Source organism: Malurus melanocephalus, unplaced genomic scaffold (assembly GCF_030028575.1).
Source record: "Malurus melanocephalus ecotype Western Australia unplaced genomic scaffold, MMel_1.1 scaffold_17, whole genome shotgun sequence".
Lineage (NCBI taxonomy): Eukaryota > Metazoa > Chordata > Aves > Passeriformes > Maluridae > Malurus > Malurus melanocephalus.
The window spans coordinates 2,654,306-2,663,345 of record NW_026623249.1 but is presented as its reverse complement, the minus strand read 5'-3'; the positions used below and the strand labels follow the sequence as shown (position 1 = coordinate 2,663,345).

The 9,040-nt window shown below is 48.0% G+C and overlaps 1 long non-coding RNA gene across 2 annotated transcripts; it reads left to right on the top strand.

Moving 5' to 3' along the window:
- The first annotated feature begins 7,025 nt into the window (after positions 1 to 7,025).
- Positions 7,026 to 9,040, top strand: LOC130585958 (uncharacterized). Of its 2 annotated transcripts, none has more exons than XR_008966647.1 (3): positions 7,026 to 7,126; positions 7,999 to 8,166; positions 8,773 to 9,040. It is a non-coding gene; the product is annotated as an uncharacterized LOC130585958 (long non-coding RNA). The 2 variants fall into 2 exon arrangements; XR_008966646.1 differs by lacking the exon at positions 7,026 to 7,126 and adding an exon at positions 7,195 to 7,391.

Sequence of the window (9,040 nt, the reverse complement as noted above, 5' to 3'; positions counted from 1 at the left end):
TGGGGCACAGCTTGGATTCGGGGGAGGAAATATTTGATCTGGTGTGGAAGTAGGCTCTGAGGGAACCAACACTGCAATAAAGGTCAGCTCTYCTGTGGCCAGGCCACAGCTTTCACAGAGCGCACAATAACTCTGAAAACAGTTCAGATATTTGCTACCACTTTTCTTCCTGGGGAGAAATCTACCAAGCCATCCCAGCTCTGGGAAATTAAGCAGAGATGATCTTTGTTCAGAGTCAGATCCTCCTGGTTGCCACCTTGCTGTCTGCTTGTCCTTCAGCTGTTTCTCAGCTCTGCCTGGTTGTATGTGCTTACTGCACAAAATTTGCTCCCTTTTTTCCTTATTATTCAGTCCCTTGATGGGACATGTACAACCTATGGCTGTAACGTTGTGCTGCTGCCTCTCCCATGCCACAGGTGGGAGGCCAGCATGCTCCAGTGGTGGGAGAGGGGGAGTGAAACTGTGTGGAAGTGGCGTCCTTGTCAGCATGAGGGCTGCMAAGCAGAGGGCTTGATATGCCCTAAGAGCTCTTTAGGCAACAAACATTTTTGTATCCCCTTGGTGGGGATAATGACAGCCTGGCTTGCAAACTGCAAGAAGCTTCAGATCTTGGGCTTCTTCTAGTTCGCAGGGGAAACAACACCAGCAGTCAGTGGGCTGCCAGTTAATGCCTATCTTTGACCATGTCCCCTCCAGAAGGGAGGACTTAGTGTGGGCAGTGCCTCTGCTTTCTGGGCAGCCTGGGCATGAGGACCCCAAGCAACTCATCCAAGTTAGGTCAGCCCGGAAAGAGGTAAAACGGAGCAATATGATTCCACAGCCCTGATGCCTGTGAAGAAATTCAGGATGGACACAAACACTGTCCTGAAATAGTCTGTGTGACACAAGATATTTGAGCTTTAAAAGTTTTTTTTTTATTATTTTTGCCTCTGAAATTAGTAGGATTATTTTGGTGCTGGCCCCAGATTTGAAATAGCAAGTCTTGAAACCTGGGGTCTGGCAATATTTGGACCCCTGGCTGTAGTGCATTGATAGAGTTCTTTGAATGCTCCGGCAGTACAGTCACAGAAAGAGTCAGCTGAGGGCCTGTAGAGAACAAAGCCTTGTTACAGAAGCTGTACAATCRAGAAAATAAGGAGCTTGAAATTGCTCCTGACAGGTGATTAGATGCTGACCCAGCAACAGCCTCTGTGTGTCTACTAGGGGCCTGGCACAGGCCTGTGCACCACTACTGKGGTATTGAACAGAGGAGGACGAGCTGATGCAGGAACTCCAGAGAAGACTTTGAAGGTATTTATAACATGACCTGCAGTCTCCACATGCTTCTCTCAAGGATAAGAAAATGAATCCATAGGAGAGTGGGTGCAAGGCACATGACAGGCAATGCAGACCCATAGCAGGACACTTGGTACCACACAGAAGGATTTGATTAGACATAAGCAGAGTGGAGCCATCATTTAGCTCCAGGCTGCTGGGTTACACCATGTGCCTTTTGTTTTCCAGGATACAGTGTTGTGCTCACTAGCAATGAGGCTGCCTTGAATAGAGAAACTGATGTGACCCTTCCACTGTTGCGCAAGGCGATGAAAACCAGCTCTGGAGCAGAAAGCTGCAGGCATAGGGTGACTGGCTGCAGCCAGGGTGGCAGGATTAAATAACAGGGTGCCCCAAAGCGTCCAAGGAGTCAGCAGTGCTCAAGCCAGTGGGTGCTGATGGGACAGAGCAGTCTGAGGTCACTGGAGGAGGCAAGTCAGGGTGAGAGCAGTATTTGGCAGTGGCTGCTTCAGAGGAGRTACAAGGTGTGTTGGTAGAGATGTACTGGCCAGGTGAACTTGCCTGTTCCCTGCTGCTCTGTTTGAGACAACTCTCCTGCAGTGGTCAGACAGTCTCATGAGCTCAAAATGCATTGCCAACTGTTGAAATGCAAGAGCCATCTGTGAAAAGCATGGGATTTTCTGAGTCCTTRTAATTATTTGATGATTTGTCCCATGGAGAAGCCTCCAGTGCCCTCATGTCTTCCATGGTTCCATTTTGCTTGTTGCTGCAGTCACAAGGGAAAGAATAGCTTATGTTCTCAGAGAGAAAGCAAGCAAAGGGGGACAGAAGCAGCTGAAAGCCAGGCAAAGTGACTTTCCCAAGAACATAAAGCAGTCAGTGGCAAAAGGACAAATTTAACTTTCCACTGTGCGTTTAACCTGTCACCTCCCTGTGCAGCTAAAGAAGGACACTGCAAGTGATAAATGAATCAGGAGCAGTTCCCAGACGATATCTTTTGCCTATCCTGTGTCCACAGYCACAGCAAAGCTGCTGCTGGGATGTTGCACTACCCTAGATACACACGCAACACCCATCACCTTTGTAGCACTGACTACAATTCCAAGCGGTGGTTCTGACAGACCAGGAGCTGTGCATATTCCTAACTCAGACACCCCTGGCCTCTAGAGACATCCAGAATTGAGAGCCGTCGGTCCTCAGAGCTTCTTAAAAAATAGCCTACATGGGACCTTACAGATACAAAACATCATCTTCAATAAGTGAATAGGAGGCCATGGGAGGCCCAGATGAGCAAATCTTGCAATCCCTGGTAAGCAATAGCATGACTTGAGGCAGAAACAAAGATTCACAACCTCAGTCCTCATAGGGAGTGAGTCCCAGCTGCCTCTCACCCTTTGCTGTGTGGGATGGGTAGTGAGATGGCCTTTTGTTAATCGGTGCCCCGTGCCTAGTGTTCAGCTGGCGAGGACAGACTGTCCCTTCCAGAGAAACCCCTTGCATAAGAATTAAAGAGGAGACAGGCTGAGATACTGAACTAATCCAGGGCATGTTGGGAAGACGCATTTGAAGCCATTCTCCCTGCCCTCCTGCCTTCCAGTGCATTGTTTATCTCTTCCGTCCCTCCCACAGCTGTATGTGAATTATTCTGACTGGGCCAGCTGCTTTCATAACCGCCTGCATTCTGTCCCGGCCCCTCACCCCCTGGGAGATGCTCATACATGGGAGGCTTTTTAACTACGGCCAGTTTGTGCTGCTGTGAACAACGAGCCCACACAGGCATTGCTCCCCACTGCCTGCAGTGCCTGCTGCACGTGCTGCACATACATTTTACTGCTACGGCCACATGTTCGCTCCCCTGGCACACACATGCACACTTCCGCTGCACACKGAAACCATAAGCTCCTTGCCAGTTCCCTTTGCACCTGTGATGCTCATCGAGCTCCCCAGAGTGCACAAAACTGGCACAGTTGTCACAGGAGTTGGGGGCTACTGCTCCCCTGCCATGCCGTGCTCTTCACCCATCACCCATTGTATCTGTGGGATACTTTGTCTCCCTTGAGCCGCACCCTTCACACAGGATTCAGGTGTGCAAGCTCACACTTGCCTTGGGCACACGTGTGTAGCACATATGCACCTGGCACTCTCCAAACACACGCTACACACAAATGGGGCCTTGGGCATGATAGTATTGAAGGATAATTCAGTTTGAAAGAGACCCCAGGACAGCTCTCGTCTGGCTTCCTGCTCAAAGCAGGGTCAGCAAAGAGGTCAAATGAGGTTGCTTAGAGCTTTATTTGATCTTATAAACTACTAGGATGGAGACTATACAGCCTCTCTGGGCAACTTTTTCCCACACTTGACTGCCTTTGAGGACAGAAAGATCTTTGTATTCAAGTTGGACCTCTCTTCTTTCAACTTATGTTTGTTGTCTCTCATCCTCCCACCAAGCACCACTGTGAAGAGCTCTGTATTTTACCAAGGCTCACAGGTCCTTTCCCACACAGCTGTTCTGCATCTATCAGGTCCCCAGCCCAAATCGTTGCCAGAGCCTCTTTCTTGCCAGGTTCAAGGCTGTGTATTTGCCCTTGCTGAACTCCCAGGGCTCCTTCAGGCCCATCCCTCCAGCCTGCTTACATTGGTTTGATAGCAGCCCTCCCCTCAGGCGTGTCGACTTGGTTCCCCTCCGACAAAGTGTTACCCAAAAGCTTGGTGGACGTGCACCCATCACCTTCTCCAGCTGATCAATAATCATGTTAAAGAGGAAAGGTCCCACGATAACCCCACAAGGCATCCCACTTGGTAGAGTACAGCCTGCTAGAAATTAACTACTCCCTGTGCCTGACCAGCCAAGWATTCTTTTTGTCCATCTATTAAGACAACACCACCTTTAGCTGGATATCAGAATATTGGGAGACAGTGTTGAGAGCCTGGCTGAATTGGAGAGAAATTATTTCCACCACTCTCCCCTCACCCATAAATCCAGTCCTTTTATGAAAGAAGGTGATTGGGTTGTTCAGGCATGATTTACGCTTGGTAAATTCATGCTGACAGCTGCGAGTCACCTTCTGCTCCTTCATGTGCTCAGAAATATGTTCCAAGAGGACTCATTCCAGGGCCCAGATGAATCTGACCAACCTACAGTTCCTAGGATCAATATTTCTGCCTTTCTTTAAGAATGGGGAACCTTATCCTATCCATACTTCTGTACCCAGCCTCTCCTCCTCYCTAACACAGGACACCTCATAGCTGCATTGCCTCCTACATGACTAGTTTGATACTTCACTTGGCCTGACCTGCAAATCTCCCTAAAAGAATGAATGTAGCTTCTCAGTTCTCCACTGCTTTTTCTCAAAAAAAAAAAAAAAAAACCAAAAAAAAAACCCAACCCAAAAAAACACCACCACCAAAAAAAAAAAAAACCAAGGGTTGGTGTATTTTAAACAGAGATGCGCTCCTTTAAAGTGAGGAGGAATCCACAAAACTTGGCAAGGTAGGTGTGGTGCCTCCCCTGTGACCCCTCATCTTGCCCAGACTGCTGGGCCAGGTTCTTCCACCACCCCGCAGACACTCAGGTRCCTTGGTGCTCAGGGAGCACTAAACGTGCAGGAGAGCAGGATGAGGTTACACATCTTCAGGTAAGATCCTGCTGATTCAGCCCTGAGTCCAGCTCCTCCCAAGGAACCTTGGCCCTGTCTTGTGGTTCTCTGATACATCTGCCCTGGCCTGACACAGCTCTAACAGTGCACCTAAATATTCCTGTTTGTTTGGTTTTTTTCCCCATTAGATACACCTTTTGTTTGTTTTTTTTTGGGGGGTTTTTTTTTTTTTTTTTTTTTTTTTTTTTTTTTTTTTTTTTTTTTTCACCAGGGCAAGCCATCAGGGATATAATAAAAGGGCCAGTTGTAAACTGGCAGAGGCTGGGAATAACATGAGGATAAAAAAGGCAAGGCATCTATGAAAAAAGCAATAAATGCTGTTAATTACAGATGTGTCCTGGAACAGCTCCTATTATTAAGGTTGCCAGCACTTCCCCTTTCAAGACCCTGTTTCCACTTGCTTATAACTTTGTCAAAGTTTCACCACTGAAGCAGAAATTTTCTATAGAAAATGATTGTCTCAGATGGAATTGGCCACATTTATTTAGTTATTTTTGAAAATGTGGACCCACCACTAGTTTTCCTGGGTGMGAGGGTATGTATACATGGCCGAGGGGACAAAAGCTCCTGAACTTAGGGCTTTCAAGCAAAGGCTTGCTGACCTTGGGCAGGACATCAATTTTTGTTTCATGGAAGCTGTGTTTCACCAGCTTCATGAAATACTTCTACTCTTTCCCTCTAGCATGGACAAATTACATGGTTTTGTTAAACGTGGAAAGAAGATTTGTCACAGCTTCGTAGCTACAAACTTGTCAACCTCTGCTAACCTGCCCAACCCTTTTGGTTTCTGAGGGTGGCATGACAGCATATGGGCTTCCCCAGGGTGGAGCACTGAAAGAGGAAACTGGGAGGGCTCTCCCTTCCAGAGCTGCAACCTGCTGTTATATGTCATGCACAGTTTGAATCTCTCAATGCTTTCCTCTGCCCTGTGCTCCTGGTCACCTGTCTTTTGCCTCCTGGGAAGTCTGGTGGAGAAAAGTCCATGATTTGAATATAGAAGAGATGAAACTCCAGGGAGAGAACCAAAAATTTGGGGAAGAGCAAATGAGACTGAGAGGCAGACAAGACCACGAGCTGCAGGGAAATTCTGAGTGTGTTTGGGAAAGGGGTTATTGCCTGACAGCTGCTATAGTGACTGAGGACGGCTGAGCAGGAAGACTGGAAGCAGAAAGCAGGGCTGGCTGGGGCAGTGATATGTGGAATGGGAAGAGCAGAGGAGTGATGATTGTCAGTAGCATGGGGAGAAGGGATGGGAGAAACTCAGCCCATCTGCCTGGGTAGCRGGACTTTCTAGTTACAGGTGATTGCAGGGAGCTTCCATCATCCATCCAACTGCAAAAGAAGGATTGCACTGGTGATAGGGAGCAGTTTGTGTGGAGTTGGACTGCATGTGGTGGGAAGGCTGGGGCTGACTGGCCAAGGACATGCAGCTCAGCCAGCCTGGTACTGTCTGGGCAGGATACTGGGCCTGGAAATACAGGGGGAATGGAAACCGAGAAGGGCAGGTGAGGTGGAACTGGAAGGGGGCAGTGGCCAAGCCCAGATCCCAGGGCTTCCTGACAAGAAGAGAAACCAAACGTGGGAAAGCATGGAGGGGACAAGGGGACAGGAGAGGACATCTGTATCTGCTTGTGTTTCTGGGACTGGAGGTTTCTCCAGTATCTGAACAAGAGCCTTCTCCCAGGTCTTCCTCCCTACTCTTACTGCTCCTGTGTTGTTACCCAAATGCCATCCAACAGCACATGTCACCTCTTGCTAGTCCTTCTCTGTGCTGAGGACAACAGGCAATTGCTTCTCACTGTTATATCAGAATGCACATTTCTCATCACTGAGAAATGTCAGCACCAAGGCTGGCTGTACAACTGCCCTTCAATGTCCCCATGCATATGAATTAGGGTTGAGTCTTTAATTATGTGGCCACAGATTTATTTTCCACAGGACACCTTTAGCACACAGGTTAGATGGAACTCTGGATGAGTCTCGGTTAGGTCACGAAGAAGGCTCTTTGCAGGGCCTCAGCATAATCTCCTCTTTTTGTTCTTGTGTTGTTTTGTTTTGGGTTTTTTTTYCCCCCCAAAAGCGTGAAGAGAAAGGAGTGACTCATTGCTGAGGCAGTTGTGTGCTGGCCTGGATCATTGCCCCTGTGGATTTCCTACCTGATGCTGAGCGAGTCACTCACAGCAATCTTTTCAGAGGTAGCTATTAGCTATGTTTTATTTATTTTGGCRTTTTGCTTTGTTTTAAGCCTTGTGCTATCCTGAGATCCTGATGTCTCATTTGTAGGAGAATTTATTGCTCCCTACTGCATGGGAAGGGAGACTTACACTTGACTAGAAAATGCTTTAAACTGCAGAGCACTCTGGCAAAGCGCTCAGATCAGCATCCCCACCTTGCAGGCTGCATTTGACTTTCCCTCYAGGAGTGCTGGATTTTCTCTAAAATCCCGCTGTCTTGCTCAGTGTGAGTATTGAAAAGGCAAATCTATTATTTGGGAAGTATTGAGAAACTAGAGTGTGTGTTGTGTAAAAGAGACCTCATGAACATCTATCATTGTTTTTGGCATGGGGGCTRCATGTTCTGAATGAGCTGTGAGTCAATGCTTTGAAGAACTCTGTCAGCCCTGTTGGATGTGTCAAGCCACAGGTACCTTCCTGCTCTTGAATTGCAGGTGGCAATGTGTTTGTTCTCACTTCTCATGTTTTCTTGCTTTCACTGGCCTTGGAGAAGTAGAACTTCAGCACAGTGTCAGAGTTTAGTCTTTCCCTGCTCACTCACACTTTTCTAGCACACGCGRGTGTCTCTGTGGCGAAGTGACCTTGGTCTTCAAAGCAGTATGTCCTTTTCCAGAAAGTGGGTGAAATGGGATTCTGCTCTTTGTTGATCAGGCAGAGTTGCCAAATGTGAGCTGGCAGTTTTCTAAGGTCTCCTAGGTCACTGAAGCTCAGCTTTCCCATGAGTTTTACTAGGTGCTATGAATATCATATACTGTAACTCTGAAAGGCCACCCAGCCGTGACACTGTGAATAAAAAGCACAACTCTAGCCCTTCTTTGTCTTTTCTACCCCAGGAATGACATGATGGGCAGTGGAGAGACTGACTGACTGCTCAGTGAGGGATAGTCCCCTTGGATACTGGGGAACGCTGGCCTACAAGATTAATCTCAAGACATGTTGCCATGGGTTCCCTCTGCAGCGCTGCAATGAGAGCTCTGGGGACAGCCCAAAGACCTTTTCATGTGAGTAGGATAGCGGTCAAATGTAGCCCATCTTCTGCTTGCCTGTCTTCAGCAGCAGCACTCCCTGTATCACCCAGGGGTGCTCTGACCATGTCTGAATCCCATGAAAGGTAGACATGAAGTGTCCCAATTGCAAGGGTCCCAGCTGCTGAGCTGAGGGGCTTAGACTCCCTTCTATGCTCTTACACCCGAAGATCCCTTCCAGGCAAACCAGGGAGATGGGATGAGGTGAGGCCTCCTGGGCCTCATTTGGGAATGTTGTTTTGAGTGTATGAGCTATGTCTCACTGCTGGGTCTGAGATGTTAGACAGYCTTCTGGGTGCTGTTGTCTGAACAGAGTCTTCGTGTACCTTGGGTGTTGTATTGTGGTGCCTCATACAGGCCTAAACCTGAAGGAGTGCTCATCTTTGGGGAGGTGCAGGGAGGAAAAAAAGGTGCTGCAGCTGTCTGCCAGTTTAATCACTGGAGAGGGATGGAGATGGCCCAGCAGGGCTTGTGAGGATGGATTCTGCTTGTCCCTCAAATTTATTCCCTCTCCAACCCAACCCCAGCCTCTGTATTTAGGATCCTGCTCCTTGTGTTATATATGACAACTTCCTTTTTTAGACACTGGGGCAGAAGTTACCTGTTGCACCATTGGAGCACGGACACCCCTGATGGAGACAGGATCCCCACCTTACCGGATGCTACATAAACAGCCAAAATCAGCAGCCCTTGGCCCAGGTTTTTTAATAAAAATTACCCCATAAGAAGAGGTATAACTAGRCAATGCTTGGAGAGAGGTGGGTATTAACAGATGTTGTGGGTTAAGGTTTCTCCTTTTGTTTCCTTTCTCGGGGATTTTTTCTTTCCCATTTTGTTGCTGGGATACACT